The sequence below is a fragment of the Bos javanicus genome, chromosome 24, assembly GCF_032452875.1.
Source record: "Bos javanicus breed banteng chromosome 24, ARS-OSU_banteng_1.0, whole genome shotgun sequence".
In the NCBI taxonomy this organism is placed as follows: Eukaryota; Metazoa; Chordata; class Mammalia; order Artiodactyla; family Bovidae; genus Bos; species Bos javanicus.
In genome coordinates, this window is record NC_083891.1 from 267,487 (window position 1) to 283,509 (window position 16,023).

Consider the following 16,023-nt stretch of genomic DNA (forward strand, 5'->3'; position numbering starts at 1 on the left):
CTATGACTTATGTATAGATACACTGTATCTATCTTTGTGATCTGGCTTTCTATTTTTAACTTGCCATTTTCTTAGTCATTTTTCAGGTCATTGAAAGCTCTTCTGAAAGCTGCATAGTTTCCCATAATACACATGTAGCTCAACTTTTACCCTGCTCTTTGACATTTTGTTTCTAAGTTCCTATCATAAATAATAGTGCAATGCAGCAATAAGAACTTGTGTTAATTTAATATTCACAAATTTTATTTCTTGAATATATTAAAGTAGTGAATTCATTTGTCAAATAGGTATTAGAAGGCTTCAGTCACAGTTCAGAAAGTTTAGACCTAAGTAACAATTCCCTGAACAATGACTAACATTGTATATCATAATTAAAAAATCACTAGGCTAATTGTATAGAAAAAACATGCTAAAATAGAGTATAAAATTCACTTTTCCATTTAAAGGGTAATAATAAAAACATGATGCTTATGTGTTAATAATCTTAAATAAGCATACTTCTCATCATTTCATCAAAAGAAAGAAGTTTCCTGTGTTGCTGCTGCTAAGTCGCTTCAGTCGTGTCTGACTCTGTGCGACCCCATAGACGGCAGCCCACCAGGCGCCCCCCGTCCCTGGGATTCTCCAGGCAAGAACACTGGAGTGGGGTGCCATTTCCTTCTCCAATGCATGAAAGTGAAAAGTGAAAGTGAAGTCGCTCAGTCGTGTCCAACCCTCAGCGACCCCATGGACTGCAGCCTTCCAGACTCCTCCATCCATGGGATTTTCCAGGCAAGAGTACTGGGGTGAGGTGTCATTGCCTTCTCCAATTTCCTGTGTAGTATTAAAAAAGTCCCCAGGGATCCCAGTATTTCAATAACTGATTAAAAATCTACAAATAATAAAAGATATTTAAATTTCAAATATGGCTAAATAAAAAACATTTGATGTCTTTCTAATGATTCGGTTCCAAGGTGCAAATTGTGTAAAACTAGTTTCAATAAACACACAGGTTTTCATGAATGTGAATTATTTCATGTGATCTGTGAATATGAATGTGAGCTCTATGCATTTGTGGGCTACAGTATCTGAACTTTTCCTAAGCTTCAAAATGTCAATGATTTATTTCTTTGCTGAAAAAAGTTGACTATCTTATTTATTCTCATGTTCTTTTTAGTAGTTAATTGGGAGTGATCCAATGAAGAATAACTATTACTATTTTTCTGCAACCATGGTAAAGTGAGGACATGGACAAGGAAAACTGCACTGCTGTGACAGACTTCATCCTCCTTGGATTCTCAGATGCCCCTGAGCCCCCTTGGATTCCTCTTCCTGCTGTTTCTTTCCGTCTTGGAGTCACAGTTTGGGAAGACCTGGGCATGATTGCCCTGATTCAGGTCAGCTCTGGACTCCACACCCCCATGTACTTTTTCCTTAGCCACTTGTCCTTTGTGGATTTCTGTTACTCCACAATCAGCACACCAAAGATGATAGCTAACATCTTAAAAGAAGACAAAATCATTTCCTTCCAAGAATTCACTGTGCAATTCTACCTGTTTTGCACATTTGGGGTAACTGAGGTCATTCTGCTGGCAGTGATGGCCTATGACTGCTGTGTGGCCATCTGTGACCCACCGCTGTACATGGTCACCATGTCCTGAAATCTCTGCGTGGAGTTGGTGACTTGTGGCTATCTCAATGCTCCTGTATGTTCTGTGATTCACTTGTGTTTAGCTCTTCAGATCCCATCCTACAGATCAAATGTGATCAACCACTTCTTTTGTGATCTTCCCCCTCTCTTGTCTCTTGCTTGCTCTGATGTCACTGTGAATCAATTGGTGCTCTACATTGTGGCCATTTTCAGTGAGATCATCACAAGTGTGATCATCCTTATCTCTTACCTGTTTATTCTCATCACCATCCTGAGGATGCACTCAGCAGAGGGAAGGTGCAAAGCCTTTTCCACCTGTGCCTCCCACCTCGCTGCCATCACTGTCTTACAGGGAACAATCCTTTCCATTTACTGCCAGCCCCACTCTCGTAACAGCATGGGCATTGGCTGAATGGCCACAGTGTTCTACACTGTAGTGATCCCCATGCTGAACCCCTTGATCTATAGACTGAGGAACAAGGATGTGAAAGAAGCTCTCAGAAAAGCGGTGAGCTCCAAAATATTTTCTTAGTGGGACTCTAAGTCCCAAATCAGAGGCTGGCAGAAGGGTGAAATGGTGGACTCAGTGTTGAAAGTGGAAGAACAGTCAAGAAGAGGGTACCTTGGAGTGAGTCTTTTTGACTCATTTATCCCTGACTCAATGGACATGAGTCTGAGCAAACTGCAGGAGACAGGGAAGGACAAGGAAGCCTGATGAGCTGCAACCCGTGGGGTCACAAGTATCAAACATGACTTAGTGACTGAACAACAATCTTTGTACCTTGTCAACTTATAAGAATAGAATTGAACATATTTCAAAATTTGCAGCCTACTTCTTTGCTTTGATCCACCTAAAATGTTTTAAGTGGGTTTGGGTAATGGGCTCTTAAGACACACATATTTAGTTTGCTGTAAAACTTTTATTATCAGACCCACCTCAGATCGTCAGGCATTAAATCCTGGAATTTGAGGACCCTTGCTTTACCAGATATATGCATTGCAAATATTTCCTCCCACTCTGCTGCCTCTTCTTTCTGTTGATCATTTCCTTTGCTGTGCAGAGGTTTTGACAAACACGTGGTGGCAATGGTGTGAGGTGTTAACAATGTGGCACATCTCAGCTCACCTGGGGCTTTCCTTGCTTTAGAGCTGTGAGTCATACACATCAGATAATTAATTTCCTTTAGTTATCTTTCCTTATGAACAAGACTTCTTCCTTAGACTAACATTTCTGGTAAGATCATCTCTACTTCTCAAACCTAGATGTTTCAGCATTAAAGGCAAGAGGTTCCACATAACAGTGAGAACTCTTGATGGCTCTGTGTGTTCAGATATCCAAGGATTTAAGGATCAATCAGAAGGAAATCTTGCCAAGTCAATTCTTATTGTTATAAATTATTTATTGATTATAATTTTCAGAGTTTCTCAAGCTTGGTACTATTGATATTCCGTGTTGGATTTTTATTTTTATAGAAAGCTACCCTGTGCATGCTACCATGTATAACAGCATCTCTGACCTCTGTCCAATCACTCTGGTACATTCATTATGACAATCAAAAATGCCTCCAGATATTGTCAAATGTCCATGTGGGGGACGGAGAGGGGATTCATAATCATCTGTAGTTGAGAAATACTGCCTTATTTCCTTGTAGATTTTCAGGTTCTTCTGTCTGAATTATGTCCAAATTAAACACCTCGTTTCTTATCTCCCAAATAATGCTATTGTATAGGTTAAACAATCTGTATTATTTTTGAACCTGGAATACACTGGTATCTAAAATCTTTATCCTTGTAATTTCTTCCCATTTTTTTTCTTTTTGCTCTTGTGAGTAAGCATTTGTTTTTCCCATGCTCTAAAATCTGATTTGGAGCTGAACCTTTTGATTCTTTGTCTCCAGAGGTTCATTTTTTCCTCCTCAATTCAGTTTTGTTTAAATACCTACCTCTGTTCCCTTGCACAATTCTTCCAAAAACTTACAGAATTCGAGAGACAAGTACCTGAAAACTCTCAGAGACCCTCTGCTTCCCCACTCCCAGGAAACACTTGTTCAGGACACTACTACAAAGGAGCTCAGCTAAGCCAGGCCCTCTCTACAAAGCTTGATAGAAAATATGCACTTCCTGTTCCTGATACTTAATGTTGGCAGTGACTCTAAATTTTCCCCAAAAGACTTTTTCTCATGAAAGAATGAGTGAACCTAAGGTATCTTTTAGATACATTGCATGGTAAAGAATATCCATCTTTTCTCAGACCTACAGACAGACCTGCTGGTAGAAAAGGCACCCCACCTTCCAGCCTCTGGAGGTCTCAGCAGTTTGGGGAAGAGGTTGAGACATGTCTCTCCGCTCCTTGTGGCACAAGAGCCCTGGAGAAAATCACTTGCCTTATTCTTCAGAGGCCTCACAGCAAGCAATTATAATTAATTATTTCTTCCTCATGTAATTCTATTTTCTTGGAAAAGCTGAAGAAACATTAACAGCAGCTTTAGAAACATTTATGTATGAAAGTAATAGCTTAAATGTCTTCTCCCAATACTCCATAATCGTTCCCATAGACTCCAAAAATGTTGGATAATAAAAAGTCACAGCAAAATTTGTTATTTAATAAATATTTCTTTTTAAGTATACTTCTTAATTTTACTTTTTTAAGATTTATTGAGGTATAATTAACAAAAACAAATTGTACAGATCTAAGGAGTTTAGTTGATGTTTATATATGTGTGTATATGCATATATATATATAGTGAAATGATCACAATCAAGGTAATTAGCATATCAATTACTTCATGTCTTATAATTTTGTTTTATTTTTTCATGTTGAAAACAGTTAAATTCTACTCTCTTACCACATTTCAAGTATAAAATGTTGTACTGAGCAGCGCCCGCAGCTCCGTCTAAGGTCCGCCTCGCTCCACGGCGGCCATCAGACCCTTGGGCTCAGGCTCGAGGGGCTGGGAGCTGCGCGCTCCGCTCAGGCACAGCGACACCGCCCTCCCCGCGCGCTCCTCCCCGAGGAGCCGAGTCCGCGCCCGGCCCGCCCGCCCGCCCGGCGCTGCCCCGGCCCTCTCGGCCCGCGTGAGGCCGCCCGCGCCCGGCCCCGCCGCCGCCGCCGCCGCCATGGGCTGTCTCGGAAACAGCAAGACCGAGGACCAGCGCAACGAGGAGAAGGCGCAGCGCGAGGCCAACAAGAAGATCGAGAAGCAGCTGCAGAAGGACAAGCAGGTCTACCGGGCCACGCACCGTCTGCTGCTGCTGGGTGCTGGAGAATCTGGTAAAAGCACCATTGTGAAGCAAATGAGGATCCTGCTGTTAATGGGTTTAATGGAGAGGGCGGCGAAGAGGACCCGCAGGCTGCAAGGAGCAACAGCGATGGACTATATAACCCCTAGATGATGGCTTCAATTTCTCATCTTCCCGGCTATGTCCTATCACACTTTGCATGCTGGAATTGCCCGTCTTAGGAACTTCTAATAAGAATACTATTCTGTTGTGGGGAGGTGGGGGGGTGGGGAGGTGGGGGGGTGGGGGGGTGGGGGGATGGGGCCCCAACACCTAACCTCTAAAGATAACTGAAAAAAAAAAATTTAAAAAACAAACAAAAAGCAACAAAAAAAGTAACCCCTAATTGACAAATATGTAGTGTATCAACCACCCAAAGCATCTACATAAACAGTGATTGACAGCTTACTGTACCAAAAGTTGGCATTTGAGAGCTATGACCCCTCTCTATTGAACCCACTTCCCTATTGAACCACCTCCTGTATACTTCCTAGATGTTATGCTAGATCCCTGACTGAATCCTACTAATACCTACTAACGGCCTGCTCTTCTATCTGTGACTCTGTTCTACAAGTAAAACTTAAGTATTAGGCCTGCTCTTCTATCTGTGACTCTGTTCTACAAGTAAAACTTAAGTATTAACAAATGTGATAAATAAAAATTCTCTGCATGTCTCAGCAAAAAAAAATAATAATAATAAAATGTTGTACTGTTAATTGCACTTACATTGTTGTACATTTTCAGAATTTATTCATCTTTCATAACTGAAACTTTGTCCCCTTGACAAACATCTCTTTATTGTCCCCTCTTCCAAGCCCCAATACTGTATGGGTACCCTTAAAATCTAAGAGGGTGTGTCATGTTGTGTTCTTACCATAATAAAATTAAAAATAAATATAGGTACATTATTATTTTTAAAAAGTAAATTTTATTGCATTTTATCAGTTTCTTGCCCCCCCCCACCACCACCATTAATGCCACCTTTCTTGTCTAGAATCCAGTCTAGGGACCACATTGCATTAAGTCATCATGTCTTCCAAATCTCCTCTGGTCTGTGATGCTTCTTCAATTTTCTTTTTCTTTTTTCTTTTTTCTTTTTTTTTTTGGCTCTTACAATTCTAAGGGATGCTGGTGAGGGATTCTGTAGAATACTTTCAAATGTGGACTTTCCTAATGATTTTCACACTCTGGTTTGAGGAAAGGAGTATCACAGAAGTAAAGCTTCTCTCATCACATCATATCAGGGGATAAATGAGAGCCACATTAAGCCACTATGGTGATGGTCACCTTTTTCTTTTACTTCAGGTGGTCAGGTAATAATATCAGTCACATTTCTCTAAAGTTGAATGCAAGATTTCCAATGTAGTTGAGTTGATAACAATTATTTCTAGAGTATTTTCCTTTTTAAATTATATAGTTCATGTTTTCTTCAAGAAATGTGTGTTATTTCAATAATTCAATATCTAAAAGTAATTAATGGAGTGGATGTGGTGATGTAATAAAAGAGATATTTAAAAGGGACTAGATCATTTTCCCAAATTAATATTTAAGCTTGTAAATATTTCTGCTTTAAGTCACTAAATCATGAAGAACTCTTCATTCTAATGCCATTTGATTAGAGTGAAAGTCTGGAAGAAGAGGGTTATGTTTGGCATATTGTAGTCATTCAATTAATATTTGATAATGCTGACTTCTATAATTACATACTTTTGATAAGTGTAAAAAAGTATCAGAGTGATGAAGAATCTGAGAGGAGTAACTTAAACATGTAAATTTTCATATGAAATGCCCTTAACACTGTTCCAGTTTCTCTGGGACACAGAAATTACATGAGAGAATGGTGATTAATTATAAATGTTTATTTCATGGTTTTAAGAGAATGAGGCAACAGATAGTCTCTAGAGTTTATGCCCCAAAGGATGTGACTCTAGATATAAGAATATATCCATCACTTTCAAACAGGACAGATTCTGCTTTCAATATCAGCAGGTATGCATTAGATTCTAAAGACAGATTAATATTAATTTCAGTGTTGGGAACCTAGGGAAAAAAGTGTGGAGGGGAAATTTACTATTTATATATAGATATTCTTGAGAATTATCTAGTCATTGAAAATTGCCTTTCTGAGGTTTCAAGGAAGAGGAACTGCATGCAGCCTACAGAGCTCTGTATTAAAACTGGCTCAGCTGAGCTCCTGAGTGAGCATGTGTGGGTACTCAGTGCTTCAGTCCTGTACAATGCTCCTCTATCCATGGGATTATCCTGGGAAGACTACTGAACCAGGTTGCCATTTCCTCCTCCAGGGGATCTTCCCGACCCAGGGATCAAACAAGGGTTTTCTGTGACTCCTCCATCCTCAGGCAGGAGGATTCTTTGCCATGGAGCCTCTAAGGAAATCCAAGCCCCATTTGGAAAACTCAGCGGTGGCCACAGGACTGGAAAAGGTCAGTTTTCATTCCAATCCCAAAGAAAGGCAATGCCAAAGAATGCTCAAACTACCACACAGTTGCACTCATCTCACACACTAGTAAAGGAATGCTCAAAATTCTCCAAGCCAGGCTTCAGCAATACATGGACTGTGAACTTCCAGATGTTCAAGCTGGTTTTAGAAAAGGCAGAGGAACCAGAGATCAAATTGCCAACATCTACTGGATCATTGAAAAAGGAAGAGAGTTCCAGAAAAACATCTATTTCGGCTTTACTGACTATGCCAAAGCCTTTGACTGTGTGCATCACAATAAACTGTGGAAAATTCTGAAAGAGATGGGAATACCAGACTACCTGACCTGCCTCCTGAGAAATCTGTATGCAGGTCAGGAAGCAACAGTTAGAACTGGACATGGAACAACAGACTGGTTCCAAATAGGAAAAGGAGTACGTCAAAGCTATATATTGTCACCCTGCTTATTTAAATTCTATGCAGAATACATCATGAGAATCGCTGGGCTGGAAGAAACACAAACTGGAATCAAGATTGCCGGGAGAAATATCACTAACCTCAGATATGCAGATGACACCACCCTTATGGCAGAAAGTGAAGAGGAACTAAAAAGCCTCTTGATGAAGGTGAAAGAGGAGATGAAAAAGTTGGCTTAAAACTCAACATTCAGAAAATGAAGATCATGGCATCTGGTCCCATCACTTCACGGGAAATAGATGGGGAAACAGTGGAAACAGTGTCAGACTTTATTTTGGGGGGCTCTAAAATCACTGCAGATGGTGACTGCAGCCATGAAATTAAAAGACGCTTACTCCTTGGAAGGAAAGTTATGACCAACCTAGATAGCATATTCAAAAGCAGAGACATTACTTTGCCAACAAAGGTCCGTCTAGTCAAGGCTATGGTTTTTCCAGTGGTCATATATGGATGTGAGAGTTGGACTGTGAAGAAAGCTGAGCAACGAAGAATTGATGTTTTTGAACTGTGGTGTTGGAGAAGACTCTTGAGAGTCCCTTGGACTGCAAGGAAATCCAACCAGTCCATTCTGAAGGAGATCAGCCCTGGGATTTCTTTGGAAGGAATGATGCTGAAGCTGAAACTCCAGTACTTTGGCCACCTCATGCAAAGAGTTGACTCATTGGAAAAGACTCTGATGCTGGGAGGGATTGGGGGCAGGAGGAAAAGGAGACGACAGAGGATGAGATGGCTGGATGGCATCACTGACTCGATGGATGTGAGTCTGAGAGAACTCTGGGAGTTGGTGATGGACAGGGAGGCCTGGTGTGCTGCGATTCATGGGGTCCCAAAGAGTCAGACACGACTGAGTTACTGAACTGAACTGACTGAAACAAGAGATGCCTGGAATGTGGGATTAGGAGAGTTCTGAGAATCTGGGGAATGTGCATTGTCTTGCTACTACAAATGTTTGTGAGGCAGAAAGGACAAGTATTTTTAAAGAGAGAGAGAGATCAAGCAAACTCTGTAATGATAAAAGGAAAAAGAACCATTTTTACTTAAGAAAATAAAGTGGCTCTGAGAGCAAATATTACAACAAAATGGGGGTGGTGGGATGTAGGATAGCTATATCAAATGTAACATTAATTTAACATGAGTGTTTAGGAAATTCCCTGGTGACTCAGTGGTTAGCACTTTGCCAATGCAAGGGTGCAGATTTGATCCCTGGTCAGACATCTGTAATCCCACATGCCTCATGGCCAGAAAACCAAAACATAAAATAGAAGTGATATTGTCACAAATTCAATAAAGACTTAAAATGGTCCACATCAATAGAAAATAAATAAGTAAAATAAAATGAATGTTTAAGCACCTTAGATAAATTAATTATATTTAGAACATCCAGCTTTGTGATAGGATGTCTTCAATATTCAAATTTATGAGTTTAGGAAGAGATAAGAATCTTGAGTTCTTTGTTTTGCATGTGATCTGATCTCTTCATTGATGGCCATCTGAAATCTATTTCTCAAGTTGTGAAACTAGAGAGAACTTTACCAGAAATGATACATAAAGAGCTTCTGGTTCTGGTTCAGTAGGATCTTAGAGGTATTGGTCACCCATTAGAGAAATGCAATTATTTTATATTAGTATTTTCTCATGAAATGTTTCGATAGTACAGTGCTACCTCAAGTATTTAATCTTTCTTCTTCACAGGCAATATAGGGACAGAATAAATACCCTATGCACCTTGAAGAGAGAAAAAAGAGAGAGAAAGGCCAAGAACTGGACATTTCTAAGTCAGAATCTTTAATAAGGATAGCTATTCTTTCTGAGAGAATTTTTTTCTCAAATTTCTTTCTTTGATGCTTTCTAGTATAGCTCTGTGATATGAATACTTTCATCAGGCACATTCCCATAGTCTCCTGTTGGTCATAAATTAAAAGCATGATAATAAATAAAGAAAATAGCATCTGTACCTTGAACAAGGATCAAGATTACTGTAGACTAATGGATAATTGCTGGGAGCCTGGATCAAGGTTCATGTCATAGATGTGTAGACTGGGCCTTATTTGCATGGTACAGGGAAAATCAAAAATCTCCATCTTCTGTTTGGACATCTCTAGAATAAATAACTAGACTAGATTATCTCTATTATTTTTTCAATATTATTATTCCTCAAACAATGATGGAGGATTGACAAATGGACCTGCTAGGTTGAGAAGCACACTCTGTGAAAAATTATAATTTATTTTGAAAACAAGTTTACTGAGTCAGAAGCAAAACAACTATTAAAGTGCTATATGGAATGAATAGTAAAGGGACAAATGTACAGTGTTGGGGCTGTCAATTTTAATGTCACATTCTGAACATACAAAGCAAAATTTATTTTGTTTAGAAGTTTATCATTTTTGCTATTAGTTATACAACTGAAACAAGTAGCTCTGATACTAGGGTAAATTAATCTTTTATGAAATTATAATGTTCAAGAAAATCCAAAAGTATTGTGGAGGATTTCATTTAAAATAATCCCAAGTGACTTGAACTCATTTTTTTACTTTGAAATATTAAAAACTAAAATTGAGAACTAAGAAAGTTCACTAATTATAATTTTACTTAAATGTTTAAATGCTTGTAATTTTAAAAAATTTTAGACATTTAGCATAGCATGCATAGAAAATACACAGATTCTAAAAGAGACACTTTGCTTCATCTTCCAGCTTTGGAAAGGAGGCATTAACCAAGTGTCTTACATCCTTATTTCCCTTACTATTTTTCTTTCTAAGACTGATTCAGATTCTGACAAACAGAAGCCATGTTTCTATCAGAGAGAAATAAAAGTTGGGCCGTGTTCACTCTCCTGGGCTTCTCCGATTACCCAGAGTTGCAGGTGCCCCTCTTCTTGACATTCTTCACCATCTCCAGTGTCACTGTTGGAGGAGGCGATGGCACCCCACTCCAGTACTCTTGCCTGGAAAATCCCATGGATTGAGGAGCCTGGTAGGCTGCAGTCCACGGGGTCGCTAAGAGTCGGACTGGACTAAGCGACTTCCCTCTCACTTTTCACTTTCATGCATTGGAGGAGGCTGGCGGGCTGCGTCTGTGGGGTCGCACAGAGTCGGACACGACTGAAGCGACTTAGCAGCAGCAGCAGCACAGTGTCACTGTGGCAGGGAATCCTGGGATGATTGTAACCATCAAAATTAACCCCAAACTGCACACCCCCATGTACCTTTTCCTCAGCCACCTCTCCTTTGTGGATTTCTGTTATTCCTCCATCGTTGCTCCCAAGACCATGCTGAACCTCATGGTAGAAGACAGAACCACTTCAGTTGTAGGCTGTGAAATACAATTCTTTTTCTTTTGTACCTTTGTGGTGACTGAGTCCTTTTTATTAGCTGTGATGGCCTATGACTGCCTCGTGGCCATCTGCAACCCTCTGCTGTACATGGCGGCCATGTCCCAGAGACTCTGTGCCATGTTAGTGGTTGGATCTTATGCTTGTGGTGTAGCTTTCTCCTTGATACTCACCTGTACTGTTATCAAATTATCATTTCAAGGTTTCAACACAATCGATCACTTCTTCTGTGAGTTCTCCTCCCTGCTTTCCCCCTCTTGCTCTGATACTTATCTCAACCAGTTGCTGCTTTTCATTTCTGTCACCTTTAATGAGGTCAGCACACTCTTCATCATTCTCCTGACTTATGTGTTTATGGTTGTCACCATCCTCAAGATGCGTTCAGCCTGTGGTTGCGGCAAAGCCTTCTCCACCTGCACCTCCCACCTGACTGCCATCAGCATCTTCCCCGGCACCATCCTCTTCCTCTACTGTGTGCCCAGCTCCACACCCTCCAGGCACACAAAGTGGCGTCTGTGTTTTACACGGTGGTCACCTCCATGTTGAATCCCCTGATCTACAGTCTGAGAAATAAGGATGTCAAAGACACAGTCTCCAACATCATGGACTCTAAAATATTTTCATACTAAACATTATTCTGGAAGATTTTGCCCTTGATATGTAAACAAACTGTGTCTGCAAAGGTTGGTTGATAAAAAGAAATTTTTATTATTAATGACGTGTTAATACATAAAATAGAAAGTACATGTGTTTTGCTTAACTGTACTAAACTTGACTTTATCTCTTCCTTACTGGAAAAAAAGTTAGCAATCTTTCAAATCTTTTTCATCTAAAATTTTAGACAAAATAATCTGATTACAAAGGTTAAAGGACATAAATATCATGTGGCATACTTGTGTAATCTTAATAATTGTTAATTTCATCCTCCTTTTTTAATACCTATGGTAGATTAGGCTCTCAATAATAACATGCATTCCTCTTACAAAAAGTACAAATAGCAGTTAAGACATAGTGTTCATCCTTCAAGGAATGAAAATTCAGTGATGATAGTAGGGCACTTTAAAAAGTAGAAATTGGGGGGCGGTCCTAAGATGGCAGAGGAATAGGATGGGAAGACAACTTTCTCCCCCACAAATTCATCAAAAGAACATTTAAACGGTGAGTAAATTCCACAAAACAACTTCTGAATGCCAGCAGAGGACATCAGACACCCAGAAAAGCAGCCCATTGTCTTTGAAAGGAGGTAGGAAAAAATATAAAAGACAAAAAAAAGAGACAAAAGAGGTAGGGACAGAGCTCCATCCCAGGAAGGGAGTCTTAAAAAGAGAGAAGTTTCCAAACACCAGGAAACACTCTCATTGCCGAGTCTGTGGCGAGCCTTGGAACCACAGAGGGCAACATAACTGGGAGGAAAAATAAATAAATAATTAAAACCCACAATTTATGTGCCCAATGGTAACTCCCCCACTGGAGAAGCAGTGCAGACGCCTGCACCCGCCACTAGCAAGCGGGGGCTGGGCAGGGAGGCTCCGGCTGCATTGCTTAGAGTAAGGACCAGGCCTGAATGCCCTGAGGGCAATCTGAGGGAATTAACTGGGCTAGCAAACCAGACTGTGCTATAGCTACCACGCGAAAAGCCCTAACTTAAGACACCGCCAGTCCCCAAAGGACTGTTCAGAGCTAGTCGGCTGCAAACAGGCAGCCAGAGCCAGAAGGGGGCAATCGCATTCCCAGAGAGACATTATCTACCAAACTGCAAGCAGGCTTCTTTGTTAGGTAAGACTTCTTGTGGTTCTGGACAGTCAACATCCGCCTGAGAAAGTGTGCTGCTTACCTACACACCTCCATACCTACACTGAAACCAAGCACCACACAAGGGCCAACAAGTTCCAGAGCAAGACATACCATGCAAATTCTCCAGCAACACAGGAACACAGCTCTGAGCTTCAATATACAAGCTGCCCAAAGTTACTCCAAATCCACTGACATCTCATAACTCATTACTGGACACTTTATTACACTGCAGGGAGAAGAAATCCAGCTCCACCCACCAGAACACCGACACAAGCTTCCCCTAACCATGAAAACTTGACAAGCCACCCATACAAACCCACCCACAGTGAGGAAACTCCGCAATAAAGAGAACTCCACAAACTGCCAGAATACAGAAAGGCCACCCCAAACTCAGCAATATAAACAAAATGAAGAGACAGAGGAATACTCAGCACGTAAAGAAACAGGATAAATGCCCACCAAACCAAACAAAAGAGGAAGAGATAGGGAATCTACCTGATAAAGAATTTCGAATAATAGTGAAAATGATCCAAAATCTTGAAATCAAAATGGAATCACAGATAAATAGCCTGGAGACAAGGATTGAGAAGATGCAAGAAAGGTTTAATAAGGAACTAGAAGAAATGAAAAAGAGTCAATATTTAATGAATAATGCAATAAATGAGATCAAAAACACTCTGGAGGCAACAAATAGTAGAATAATGGAGGCAGAAGATAGGATTAGTGAAGTAGAAGATAGAATAGTAGAAATAAATGAATCAGAGAGGAAAAAAGAAAAACGAATTAAAAGAAATGAGGACAATCTCAGAGACCTCCAGGACAGTGTTAAATGCCCCAACATTCGAATCATAGGAGTCCCAGAAGAAGAAGACAAAAAGAAAGACCATGAGAAAATACTTGAGGAGATAATAGTTGAAAACTTCCCTAAAATGGGGAAGGAAATAATCACCGAAGTCCAAGAAACCCAGAGAGTCCCAAACAGGATAAACCCAAGGCAAAACACCCCAATACACATATTAATCAAATTAACAAAGATCAAACACAAATAACAAATATTAAAAGCAGCAACGGAAAAACAACAAACACACAGGGGATTCCCATAAGGATAACAGCTGATCTTTCAATAGAAACTCTTCAGGCCAGGAGGGAATGGCAAGACATGCTTAAATTGATGAAAGAAAATAACCTACAGCCCAGATTACTGTACCCAGCAAGGATCTCATTCAAATATGAAGAAGAAATCTAAAGCCTAACAGACAAGCAAAAGCTGAGAGAATTCAGCACCACCAAACCAGCTCTCCAACAAATGCTAAAGGATCTTCTCTAGAAAGGAAACACAAAAAGGGTGTATAAACTCGAACCCAAAACAATAAAGTAAATGGCAACAGGATCATACTTATCAATAATTACCTTAAACATAAATGGGTTGACTGCCCCAACCAAAAGACAAAGGCTGGCTGAATGGATACAAAAACAAGACCCCTATAGATGTTGTCTACAAGAGACCCACCTCAAAACAGGGGACACATTCAGACTGAAAGTGAAGGGCTGGAAAAAGATATTCCACTCAAATAGAGACCAAAAGAAAGCAGGAGTAACAATACTCATATCAGATAAAATAGACTTTAAAACAAAGGCTGCAAAAAGAGACAAAGAAGGACACTATATAATGATCAAAGATCAATCCAAGAAGAAGATATAACAAGTATAAATATATATGCACCCAACATAGGAGCACCGCAATATGTAAGACAAATGCTAGCAAGTATGAAAGGGAAAATTAACAATAACACAGTAATAGTGGGAGACTTTAATACCCCACTCACACCTATGGATAGATCAACTAAACAGAAAATTAACAAGGAAACACAAACTTGAAATGATACAATAGGCCAGTTAGACCTAATTGATATCTATAGGACATTTCATCCCAAAACAATGAATTTCACCTTTTTCTCAAGCACACATAAAACCTTCTCCAGGATAGATCACATCCTGGGCCATAAATCTAGCCTTGGTAAATTCAAAAAAATTGAAATCATTCAAAGCATCTTTTCTGATCACAATGCAGTAAGATTAGATCTCAATTACAGGAGAAAAACTATTAAAAATTTCAACATATGGAGGCTGAATAACACCCTGCTGAATAACCAACAAATCACAGAAGAAATCAAAAAAGAAATCAAAATATGCATAGAAATGAATGAAAATGAAAACACAACAACCTGTGGATTGTTGTAACAACCTGTGGGATACTGTAAAAGCAGTGCTAAGGGGAAAGTTCATAGCAATACAGGCATACCTCATGAAACAAGAAAAAAGTCAAATAAACAACCTAACTCTACACCTAAAGCAACTAGAAAAGGAAGAAATGAAGAAGTCCAGGGTTAGTAGAAGGAAAGAAATCTTAAAAATTAGGGCAGAAATAAATGCAAAAGAAACAAAAGAGACCATAGACCAAAGCTGATTCTTTGAAAGGATAAATAAAATCGACAAACCATTAGCCAGACTCATCAAGAAACAAAGGGAGAAAAATCAAATCAAAAAAATTAGAAATGAAAATGGAGAGATCACAACAGACAACACACAAATACAAAGGATCATAAGAGACTGCTGCTGCTGCTAAGTCGCTTCAGTTGTGTCCGACTCTCTGCGACCCCATAGACGGCAGCCCACCAGGCTCCCCTGTCCCTGGGGTTCTCCAGGCAAGAATTCTGGAGTGGGTTGCCATTTCCTCCTCCAAAGCATGAAAGTGAAAAGTGAAAAGTGAAAGGGAAGTTGCTCAGTCGTGTCTGACTTGTAGCAACCCCATGGACTGCAGCCCACCAGGCTCCTCTGTCCATGGGATTTTCCAGGCAAGAGTACTGGAGTAGGGTGCCATTGCCTTCTCTGCATAAGAGTCTACTATCAGCAATTATATGCCAATAAAATGGACAACATGGAAGAAATGGACAAATTCTTAGAAAAGTACAACTTTCCAAAACTGGACCAGGAAGAAATAGAAAATCTTAAGAGACCCATCACAAGCACGGAAATTGAAACTGTAATCAGAAATCTTCCAGCAAACAA

General features: G+C 39.9%; 3 pseudogenes; all 3 read left to right on the plus strand.

The window, feature by feature from the left end:
• The first annotated feature begins 1,226 nt into the window (after positions 1-1,226).
• On the plus strand, positions 1,227-2,162 carry LOC133237358 (olfactory receptor 5L1-like; annotated as a pseudogene).
• A 2,346-nt stretch (positions 2,163-4,508) lies between these two features.
• Positions 4,509-5,107, plus strand: LOC133237424 (guanine nucleotide-binding protein G(s) subunit alpha-like; annotated as a pseudogene).
• A 5,488-nt stretch (positions 5,108-10,595) lies between these two features.
• LOC133237359 (olfactory receptor 5D18-like) lies at positions 10,596-11,789 on the plus strand (annotated as a pseudogene).
• The last annotated feature ends 4,234 nt before the right edge of the window (positions 11,790-16,023 follow it).